The sequence below is a fragment of the Benincasa hispida genome, chromosome 4 (genome assembly GCF_027475165.1).
Source record: "Benincasa hispida cultivar pf3 chromosome 4, pf3_genome.v1.1, whole genome shotgun sequence".
In the NCBI taxonomy this organism is placed as follows: domain Eukaryota; kingdom Viridiplantae; phylum Streptophyta; class Magnoliopsida; order Cucurbitales; family Cucurbitaceae; genus Benincasa; species Benincasa hispida.
Genome location: NC_143481.1, coordinates 60,478,566 through 60,490,887, shown reverse-complemented (window position 1 = coordinate 60,490,887; position 12,322 = coordinate 60,478,566). Strand labels below are relative to the sequence as shown.

The following is a 12,322-nucleotide window of genomic DNA, read 5'->3' as shown; positions in this document are numbered from 1 at the left end:
CTTGGTTTATAATGTTTGACAAAACATGTATGCAAAAATTTTCATTATAGTTTAATGATTGGTGGGATATTTTTGGCATTAGCTTTAATGAGGCTATCCTACCATACCCAATTCTTAAAAGTTTTAAATACTTTTCAAATAATATTTTCTCAAACTTTTTCAACTTAACTCTACATTTTTTTCAAATTATTTTCATCTAGCATGAATCTTTTGCTTGAATTAACTCAGTTACAAAAAATGGTTCTCTATCTATCCCCACAACATGAAGTCAAACCTACAAAAAAATCAACAATTCTTGACTAAAAAATCAAGATTGATGATGGTTGCAATACCACAAGTATCAAATAAAGAAGAACTCAATATTATCCTTCAACAAATTCCGTCTCAATACCAACCAAGAAGAAAATACATCCAACATTCAAGAAGAAGAGGATGACAATAAATTTGCAAATTTTATGCATCACATCCACACAACAACTTAATCCACTGATCCAAATCCATAGACGAAAAAATCGAACTGAAGACAAAATGTTGTATGTGTGTCAAACTTAAGTTTCAATGTATTGTATAAATGTTTGGCTTTTAGACTTTTGTCCTTATGGAAATAACGTATCTAGCTAATATAATGCATGGTAAGCTTCCTATCTTTATATAAAGGAGGCTTAGTATGAATCTAGAGATAAAAGTTTTTCTTCCGAATATTTTGAGTCTTGGCCTTGAGAAAAAGAGAACTCTCTTGAAATAAAATACAGAGTTCTTCATTTCTCCAACAAAATTCAAGGAAGTTCCTAGTATTTTAATATTTCCAATAACTACTTTATTTACATCAAATTTTATAATTTCAACTTCTTTAGTCTTCTTTTATTATCTTTCGATTTGCCAAAAGTTTTCATCATCATTTCAAACACATCTATTATATTAAATTATTGTTTCATCAATACCAATATATTCATCATTCTTCATCATTCTTCATAATTTTTCATTCCATACAATCATCATATCTCTCCAAATATTCTTCATAATTTTTCATTCCATACAATCATCATTTCATTTCATTTCTCTCTTTGTCACGTGTCAAGCATGCATGCTTCCATCAACTCCATCTACATCAGCTACATGCACATCACGTGTCTAATTCAAAATGTCACATCATGTGTCCAATCCAAAATGTTTATATCTTACCACTCTTGAGCCATAATTCATAAATATTACTAATGCTCTAATACCATTAAGGTTGGTGCATGTAGCATGAAGACATTTTGAATTGGTACATGTAGCATGAAGTAGATGAAATAGATGGAATTGGTGGAAGCATGCATGCTTGACACGTGACAAAGAGAGAAATGAAATGATGATTGTATGAAATGGAAAATTATAAAGAATATTTTGAGAGATGATGGTATGGAATGTAAAATTATGAAGAATGATGAATATATTGGAAACAATAGTTTAATATAATAGATGTGTTTTAATGATGATGAAAACTTTTGACAAATCGAAAGATAATAAAAGAAAACTAAAGAAGTTGTTGAAATTATAAAATTTGGTAAAGAAAATTTGATGTAAATAAAGTAGTTATTGGAAATATTAAAATACTAGGAACTACTTCAATTTTGTTGGAGAAATGAAGAACTCTTTATTTTATTTCACATAATACAAGTTCTCTTTTTCTCTCAAGGCCAAGACTCAAGAGACTCGGAAGAAAAACTTATATTCCTAGATTCATACTAAGCCTTCTTTATATAGAGATAGGAAGCTTATCATGCATTATATTAGCTAGACACGTTATAGGACATATTTTTACATAAGATGACACTAAAGTCTAAAAGCTAAACATTTGTACAATACATTGAAACTTAAATTTTACACGCGTACAACATTTTCTCTTGTTGGATTTTGTTGTCTATGGATTTGGATCGGTGGATTAAATTGGCGTGTGGATGTGCTGCATAAAATTTGCAAATTCGTTGTCATCCTCCTCTTCTTGAATGTTGGATGTATTTTCTTCTTGGTTGGTAGTGGATTGAGACAAAATTTGTTGAAGGATAATATTGAGTTCTTCATTTGATATTTATGTCAATGCAGTCATCAGTCTTGATTTTTGAGTCAAGAATTGTTGATTTTTTTTGTAGGTGACTTCATGTTGTGGGGACAGATGGAAAACCATTTTTTGAAGCAACAACTATATTGAATTTATCCTACCACTTGATTCTTATCGAGAAAGGCGGGAGATGTGATTTGATTCTGTAACTGAGTAATTTGAAAAACATAGAGTTAATTAAAAAAATTTGAGAAAATATTATTTGAAAAGTATTGGGTATGGTAGAATAGTCTCATTAAGGCCAAATATATCCCACCAATCATTAAACTATAATGAAAAATTTTGAATAATACGTGTTTTGTCAAACATTATAAACAAAAAATGATTAAAATTGTTTAATCAAAACATATTGTACCAAACATTTGTTAATTGATGTATGAATAAGTTTGTGGAAAAAATTGACGACATAATCTTTTTTCGATATAAATACTTTGATTTAATTTGGTTGGAGTTAGAACACGAAGAATTCTAACTTTTGAAAAGACAATTTTATTAGGGTCGTCTTTGTTTTTATCATGAGTGATTTCAATTGAGTCGGTATTAACAAGAATAAATTTATAGAATAAACGAGTTTTTTGTAGATGATTTGGAATAAAATGGAAATTTGACGGAAATGTTTTTTGAATTGTTTCAAGCATAGAGTTACGAATTCTGGCTCAAGAGTTGTAATATATGAAGTCTGGGTTTTATTATGTTAAGAAGTAGATGAAGATGGTTGATAATTAAAAGTTTTGTTTGAGGGTATAACTTCCAAATTTTGAGAGTTTGAGTTTGTAATGACTTGGATGTAAGTGGTTGGAGGAGTGGAATACTCCTCGGTTTTGATAGGGAAAGAGTGGATTGTCAAGGCAGAAGACCTTGAAACGATGAAAGATTCCAAAATTTGAAATTTATTTGATAACGGTATTGCTTTAAGGATTTTTCCATTTCCGATCCTCCATTACTGGTGATGATTCTCCTTTGAGAAATTGAAACACTTAAGAATACGAGGCTTTAGTTTGTGGAGGCGTTGATCGTTGTTGTTGTTCTTGATCACAATCATGTTTTTCTTCTTTCTTGCAAGTAGAATTCATTCTTTCTTTTCTTTCTCTCTTTCACTCTTTTGTTTAGACTTGCCTTGAAGAAATTCTCTAGTGAGGTAATCAGGAATGAAGTTTGTACTTTCTTTTATAACTTCAATTTTGAAGTCAAAACAAGAAAGTATTGTAAAAAAACATTTGTAATTGCATTGCAATCAACACGTATTAAAAAACTTTTGTTCAATAAATCACTTTAGAATTTGTTGGTACATAAAACGATTGATAAAATCTCTTTTTTGATGGTTGAATAATTTTTTTGAGATCCTAGTTAGATACCCAAATGATATTTAACTAGTTGTTCGTTACCATTGATGGACTCTTTGAGAATGCCTTCATATCCTATATATGATATGTTTTACAATAAGTGATGCATGTGGATTGATGATAGATAAGCATGGAAGACTCTTGACTAGACCTTTGATATTTTTAATTATGCATACGTTGATGACCATGGAGGGGTTTTTTCTGAGTCTTTGATATGGAGGTTCACATGTTTGTCTTAATATATAATTTAAGCAACCTAAGAATCTTGTAATTGATTTTTATTGGTGATTTATCTGGAAATTTGTTAGCAAAATCTATTGATTTTTTAATTAGTTTTATTTTTCCTTGAAAAATATCGTATCCTAATAACCTTATTTCTTTTGTTGAAACAATTTTATTTTAGGTAAAAAAACAACTAAACAATTTTGTTTAATTATTTTATAAAATATTTTTAAATGTTTAAAATATTGTTTTATGGATTGGGAAAAGATTAAAACATCATCAATATAGATAATTGTGAATTCTTGATATGGGTTAAAAATGTCATTCATAATATTTTGAAATTTAAAAGGAGCATTTTTTAGTAATGTCGTTACATTCCATCCGTATTGTCCAAATGGAACACTGAATGTTGTTTTATATATCAATTTGAATTTGCCAGAATCCAGATTTCATATCAAATTTTGAGAAGATTAAGGCATTTTGTATTCGGTTAATTATATTTTTTTTTGGTATGGGATAACGTATCCATTCTAGAACCGAATTTAAAGTTTTGTAATTGATTATAAGACGAGGTATTCCTCGTTCATTTATGCTTGATTATTTATATAAAAAGCAACACAACTCCAAGGGGATTTGCAAGGTCGTATAAGTCCTTTCTTTAGAAGTTCTTGAATTTTTTTATGGCAATGTTTTAACAATTCAACATTCATCGTCTTGCTTTTGTAGGAATTTTTTATTCATGAATTTTTTTTATATATGGTAGACTAACAATGTGTTGCTTTCTATCCCAAAAGGCATTAGGAATAGAAGTACATATATCTTTTTCAATTAATTCTTTAAAGCGATTAATTTGATTTTGGATATAAGGGTCATCTAATTGTTTTTCAATTCTTTTAAAAATTGTATTTGTTGTGTCTTTCTTTTAATGGAAGTTTTAAATATGGTGGAATTTTGAATAGAATTTATTAATTTAGTAGAATTGGATTTACAAATTTGAAAGTAATGTTTTGATCTAAAATGGGTTGATCGATTGGATTGCAATGCTGGTACATATTGTCTATGTGTACTGCATGAATTTCGCAAGGTGTAATTGATACAAATAACGGCATTCGGGATGCACCATTGTCTTCTAAAAAAAAGCTAAGGTCTTCATCGTCGATTATGTCGATCGGGGGAGTTAGGACTAATAAATTGTAACAACATTTGATGTGTATATCAAACATATCCGGATCGATATTCAGTCGTTGGTGCATCATACTCACTAATTCGCTGACTATTATTATATCATTTGACTTTCAGACCTTTAATATGACCTCAAACATATTTTCTTCTATACTTATCTTAATCCCTACCAAATCGTACAAAGATGTGAAGTAGTGTCATTGATTTGCAATGGGATAAGCAAATCTTAAGCAATGTCCCATAAAAGTTTAAGAAATCGCATAGTAATTGATAAGTGATCGCGCGCAACTCTGATAGAACAACTTCCATATCTGTGCGACTATGTTCACTTGCCCAATCTTACCACTGGAACTGCCCCCTTTCTCTCTAGAAGTTCCTAGCCACTCGCACCCATACAAATCAAAGGAGAAAAATCTGGATATTTAATTTAGGTCCCAGAGTAGTATGTTATAAAGCTGTTGACGATCCAAACTCGTGTAGTACTGTATAAATGATCGTTCAGAAATTTATACACGATCGCATATACAATACTAAGTAAACAATCGTTTATAGATTACTACATGATCGTTTATAAATTACTATACGATCGTTCATAACTTAATATACAATCGTCTAGTAATTTATGACCAACCGTTTATATTACAATGAACAATTGTGTATATATTACTATACGATCGTTCATTTAATGCTAAACGATACTTATTATGAAAGCAATCTAGGACAAGAAATATTGTAGAATAACATTCTCTCCGTTTTTTAATCTGAGGATGAAAGTGATCAACAAAGATGTTGGATTGAAACTCTGAGAGAACACTCCGAAAGAACAATGTGAGAATTTCGTGGGGAGTTCAACAGGAAGTAAATATTGAGAGAGACCTTCCATTCTGTTCATACCAATGTTATTAAATGCTATTGGTAGAATATTAGTTGGGATAAATGCATTGGTGAAATGTTGGTGTTGTATTGACACATTGAATTGTTGAAGGAAGAAGATGGAAGACTTTGGTCTGAAGGCTTTTCAAAACTGGAAGTAATTTTTGAATTTTGCATGAGCAAAAGGTCATTGGTAGAAAAGTTTTTGGTCTTTGGGTCATTTTGTGAAATTTTCCTTCTTTTGAGGTAGCTTATAAAGGCATTTTAATCATTTTCTTTTACTTTCACTATTCCATTGATTCAACAAACTATCTAAATGGCCAAAGAGAGAACTTATCTCTAGTTTAGAACCTTTAATTGTACTCGTTGATGTCAAATTTTAGATAGGAAAAACACACATGACCTTCACCTGATACGAACAACCTATTATTTATGAGATAAACATAGAATCAGGATTATAAAGGCTTCTCCCAAGTTGATAAGCACTTTTAACCGAAAATTTTCCTTTTTTTGACCACAATCCAAATAATCTCATCTTCTGAAGGGATCGAATCCTGTAATAGAAGCGAGTGATCCTTTGCTTTCGATTTTTTTATAAGTTTAGAATACATAACAGAAGAAATTTACATTCACAATGCAATTACAGTTTAAGCATTAAAATAAATTGCAGAGAAAAAGAACTCACCTTTAAAAAACATTTCTTCAAATCGTCTCGAAGTCTTCATTTTTTTTTTTGCAGCTGATCATCATGTCAATAGAACTTCTCAGGAAAAGTATCAAGACACCTCCATACCTTGCTATTCTCTGGAAAGGAACAGATTAGTGCGAACTTTTGAAAGTACGAAAAAGGGAATTGAAATGGTGTTTTTAAGGAGATTTTCCATAGAGAACTTTTCTCTATGAAAAACTTGAGAGAGATCATTATGGGAAGAAGAGTGAGTTTTCTTCTACAAAAACCTACTCCACGAATAGCCACCCACTTACATTATTTAAATTAAAATAAATTAAATATCTCATATTTAATTAAATGTATATTTTAATCATATTCAAATGCACATCTCTCTCATAACCTTTAGTTTTAATATGAATCTCATTCATATTAAATTTTAATCTATAGCTTTAATATGAATCTAATTCATATTAATTATTATTTGAATCTTATCCAAATACAATAAATCTCCTTTTAATATGTAGTTTAATTTTGAATCTTATTCAAAATTAACTTTATAATATAATGTATCTATGTACATTAAATTAATCGTATCATATACAATTAATGAATATTCCCTTAATAAATTTGAACATTTCAAATTCTTTCAAAACTAATGGTCCTTGTTTACCTATTGTGAGCTAGAAAGGAACCTAGTGGACCTAGAAATTAGAAACTTCAATAATCAAAGATCAATTAATTAAATTAACAAACATTCATTAACTACGAGTTACTCCACTAATGACTTATAGTTGCACCCTTTGCACTGTAGAATATTTTGTGTCCATGGATTTAACCATTATAACACTAAAAGAATTTCGGGTTAAACCGACATTAAAGATAGTGTTCTTAAAGTCCTTTAATGTCGATTGCCTTTAATGTTAATTTTAAACCAACATTAAAGGGCTTTAGTAACAGAGTCTTCAATGCCGGTTGCATTTGAGACATTAAATTTTAAACCAACATTAAAGGGTTTCATTTGAGAAAAGTCTTCAGTTGCAACCGACATTGAAGACCTTTACGTGTGGCGATATTGGAGCCCATAATCTATCCGGTTTTTTTTAAATTCCATTGCTGAATCCATTTTTTTGGTCAAGAAGTTAAAAACGATATTATATGTTTCGTGTTGGGTTAGGAAATGTCCGTCATTGTTTTATATTAAAAAGTATAATAAAATTTGCATGGTAAGCCATCAATATTTGATTTCTACCTATGAATTTATCCACAAACAAGAATCAATATTTCCAATCCATTACATATACTCATCAAAATATGAAATAAACACAGTAATCACCAACATTTGCATAACAATACCAGACTTTTATAGAATACTTACACCAAGTCATCATTTCTCTCATTCACAAATATCAATTAGTACTAATTCCATGAATACTTAACACCAAATACCCCATCAACACAAAAAATATTATACATAAATCTTTCAATAATAAACATGTCATGGTTAGAAAAATTTGCATTCATTCTAAGCTAGCATTTACATTCTATTGAGACAAAAAACAAGAATTACATCCTTACACAAATCGGCCAACAAAACTTGCTCATTGGGTTCGAATTACGTCAATCTCTCCTTGGGTATATATAAGCATTTTTTGTATTGAACTACAAATAGGAAAAGAAAAAAGATAAATTCAACATAAGTTTACGTCCATTTATTAAATTAAACCTAGTACTATATATATATAAAAAATAATTTACGTACAAGGCTAGCAATGGGAGTAATAGGATTATGCACTATTTTGTGTATATACTTTTGCACATAGTACCCGCATCCTATAGAATCTAATTGACGAGGGCACTGCATATAAAGATGTTGAAAACAATTATTTTTATGTTTGAATGAACATAAATTGTTAAAAAATGAATGCAAATTTACCTTTACAAATTTCCATTTTGGAGAAGATCAATGGTGTTGGAGATCGTGTTTGGCTTGCCATGTTTTCAATCCACTAAATAGTTTGAAAACATTAGTTAAACATAAAAGCTTCAATTAAGAGCTAAGAAAGTTCAATTACACTTACATATTTATAACTCCATGAAAATCCTCTTGAACCTTACTTCGAAGAGAGTCCAAAACATACACAATTTTCTTGTAGATTGGTTACAATCAATATCCAATGATAACTATAATAAGCAACAATTTTGAAATATTAGTATGTGTATAATGCAAATTAAAAATAACTTAAGAACTTGTATTTACTTACCTTGTGTTATATGAAATAAGGACTAATTGGTCTAAATTAGCCAACTAGTTTATTGGTTAAATTTATGGATTGAATATCTCAAGACTTCACGTGTGGCGATATTCTTGCTTGATCAATTATAAAAAACTTCTTTGTAATATTACGACCACATTCATCCCAAAAATACCTAAACAAAGTAAAAGTTATTATTTAAACATGAAATAAAGTATACATGAGTGAATCTAGATGAGTAATACTTACGCAATGAATGTCAAAATACACATGTAGCCTATTTCAACCATATTGCAATATTGGATCAGATCATTGCGGCCTAAATAAATAAATTTGTCTCTTCCAAATATATGCTTGTCCAAAGTGATACATATCATGTCTACATCGTTCATGTTATGCATGGCATGTCCGTTCAATAGTTTGATGGTACCATTGGCGTCAATATATTTGGAGAATTGGTTGAAGTTCTTAATTGTTGAATGGTCCTACCATAACCAAAGTTACAAAAATTCAAAGTAGGAAAAATAATAAATAACAAAACTTATATACTGAAAAAGAGACTTTTTCTCATCAACCATAACTACAAGTTCACGAGGCTATTTTACGAAGTTGCCCATTGCTTGATTTAAGGACTCTATTTTATCCTTCACAGGAATTGGTATAGGCAAATCTTCTCCAATGACAATGTCAATCAGAACTTTAATAGTTAAGCATGACACATCATCATCAAATGTTGTGGCTACTACAACAATATTATCTATAGTTCCTATAGCCAAGTGGCATGGTGTCCCCTTTCAAATTTAAAAGAACTTATGTCATGCATGGTTAAGCACATACAATATGATTAAAATTTAAAAGTCACAACAAATAAATTACCTCCAAATCTTCTTTAGGCATCTTCTCAGTATCTTCTTCTTCAGATGCACTTAGTGCAACACTTCCAACAGATGATTTGGACGGATGAGATTGTCTGCTGTGAGTTCTTTCTTTTGATACTTTACCATGTCGAACATTTTTTTCACTAAAGTCTCCTTCAATTTCTTGGCTCATTGAGGACTTTGGTTTTACTAATTTGAAATATTGGGAATGAAAAACAAAATCACTCATTCCTCTAACATGTCCCCAATGTTCCTCTGTACCCAATAGCTTTGGTTAGAACATCTTCACCTTCATAGACTTCAGCCAATTTATCCTGTAAAACATATTACAATTTTCACACAATATCTATATCATCACAAGTTCCAAATATTATATATATGTCATCTTAAACTTTGCACAATATAAACTTACAACCCGATTGGCACATTCTCGAGTAGCTTCTTCAAAGTATTCATTATTTTTTCTTTTTCTTGCTTCTTTCCATAAAGTCGCCCGATAAGAAGGATCATTCGATGGGTTCTAACATGAACATACATATTTAATTAGCATAAACACATATTAGATTTAAGTCAAAAAACTCACTAATTCTTGGGCAAGATTCGCATAACCCTTCCGAGAAATGTTATATACACATTTCGCACGTCTTTCTTTTTGAAGACTACTGATTTCTTGTACAACAAATGTAGTTGAAGTTACTTATCAAAACAATGATAATGTTGACATTTAATTTATTGTGAATGACTTACATCCCATTCTTCACTCAATCGTTCATTGACGAACGATGTCCACTAATCTTACTCTATATGAAAATATTGTTGGAGAGGAAATTGCAAGACCGAAGGTTCGTCCTTAAATGGAAGTATGAACTTTTGAGTCAATGTTGTCTTGAAAGTCCGAAACTTCCTAGATGCAGACATGAGTATACAATGTTTGGACTTAGAGTCCACATTGAACGACATCTGCACAATGAAAAAAGTAGTTAAATAACAAACTAATAAACTACTATGTACATGAATTAAAATTTTAGAAAACATACCGCTACACAATAAAAAAGTTTGTCTTTTAAATGATTTGAAATTTTTTTTCCAAGAATTATACGTTATAGGTATTTGTTATTGAACACAAACTCCTATAACTTTGCATCTTCTTTGCTCCAAATCCAATTGGTTGTCCATGTTCATTATAATCAATGTCAACCGTTGCCTAGATGTTCTTATTTATGCCAACTCAGACATTGTAGTTGGGCCACGTGGAATACCTATTCTGCTATGTTTTTGTGGGATCATATTTCTATCATCCTCTCTGCTATTTGTTGAATTTTCCATGTCAATCTACAAAAAAAAAAAAAAAAAAAAAAAAAAAAAAAAAAAAACACATTACTCACAGTAAATGACATATAATCTTAATATTTAAATACATATAACCATAGTAGACGACATACTATGTTTATACATTATTTATCAACCCATCTACCCTCACAATCATTTCTAATGTATGTGGATGTTGTATCATCAATCTCAATAGATGTATCAACATTGGGTATTCTTTGCATACCTCCATAACCACACTCTTGTAGCATATCTCCTATTTCATCTTCATAAAAGTCATCCTCAATTGTTCGTTGTGGAGATGTTAAAACAATTGACCAACCCAAATTTGCGGGGTCTTTTACATAGAACACTTGTTTTGCTTGGAAGGTTAAAATAAATGGGTCTGATTTATGTCCAATACGATTGAGGTCTACAATAGTAAACCCAAACTCGTCTGTTTTGACTCCAATTCTATTCTCAACTCATTTACATTTGAATAAAATAAATGATAATCCATGATAGTCAAGCTCCCATATTTCTTGTATTACACCATAAAAGGTCATATCTGACATGACGGGCCTTTTGTCCTTAGAACTAGAGACTTGCATTGTGGTAGCCGTTATACTAACTCCACTATTTTGAACTCTCCTAACATCATCGCGATTCTTTGTGTGATAGTAGTAACTATTGACCACGTAACCAGAATATTTTGCCACAATTGGACAAGGTCCATTAGTTATCCATCTCAAAGAAGGCGATATGGAATTTTTGTGAACTATGAGAGCTAGTGCAACTTACGATATATTTCATAATATTTAGTAGTTAACATTTAATTATACATCAAATAGTAGGCCTTTAGAGATTACCCGTGTGGACAACCACCGACTGAATGTATGATTATGCTCTTCTTGAAGCCACTTTCCACTTCTATTTTTACCAGAATTGAGCTTAGACAAAATATTCATATGTTGCTTATTATAAATGACAAAGTTAGTAGACTATTGAATGATCAAGTAACCTAAAACGAGAATGAGATGGAGATCTACATACTCGACGTAAGGAAGCACATCATTTACATTTTGAATGACATAAAGATGAGCTTGATCTAACTCACCCTTACTTGGTCTGATAAAAGAAGTAGCTGACAATGCTCTATCAATGTTTGAGTTCGCTTTCTTTGTTGATGAGTTCAACCCAATAGAATTAACACCAGATACGAATTCAGAACAAAATTCTATTGTCTCTTCGACAATATAATTTTCTCCAACACATCTTTTCGGTCGATTTCTATTTTGTACATAAGTTTTCAACACTTTCATGTATCGTTTAAAATGATACATCCACCTCAAATAAACAGGTCCACAAAACTCAACTTCTCTTATGAGATGCACTACAAGGTGTACCATGATGGTGGAAAATACTTTTCTAAGAGGCATAGAGTGACAACGATATCCTCTTGCACATCCTTTAACTGAGAAGAATCGATCGCC

The 12,322-nt window shown here is 30.5% G+C and overlaps 1 protein-coding gene across 6 annotated transcripts in view; it reads left to right on the top strand.

Moving 5' to 3' along the window:
• LOC120075732 (small ribosomal subunit protein bS1c-like) overlaps positions 1 to 12,322 on the top strand; it is a 57,990-nt gene that overhangs the window by 20,698 nt on the left and 24,970 nt on the right. Inside the window, exon 8 of one of the 6 annotated variants that reach the window (XM_039029371.2) lies at positions 6,461 to 6,772. The exons of 1 other annotated variant lie outside the window; for it this stretch is intronic. The gene's annotated coding sequence lies outside the window, so the exon portion shown is untranslated. Of the gene's footprint in view, positions 1 to 1,247; positions 1,471 to 2,111; positions 2,311 to 4,105; positions 4,309 to 6,460; positions 6,773 to 12,322 lie in introns of those variants that run through there. 4 more of the 6 variants (XM_090312764.1, XM_039029370.2, XM_039029374.2 and 1 more) reach the window with 4 other exon arrangements.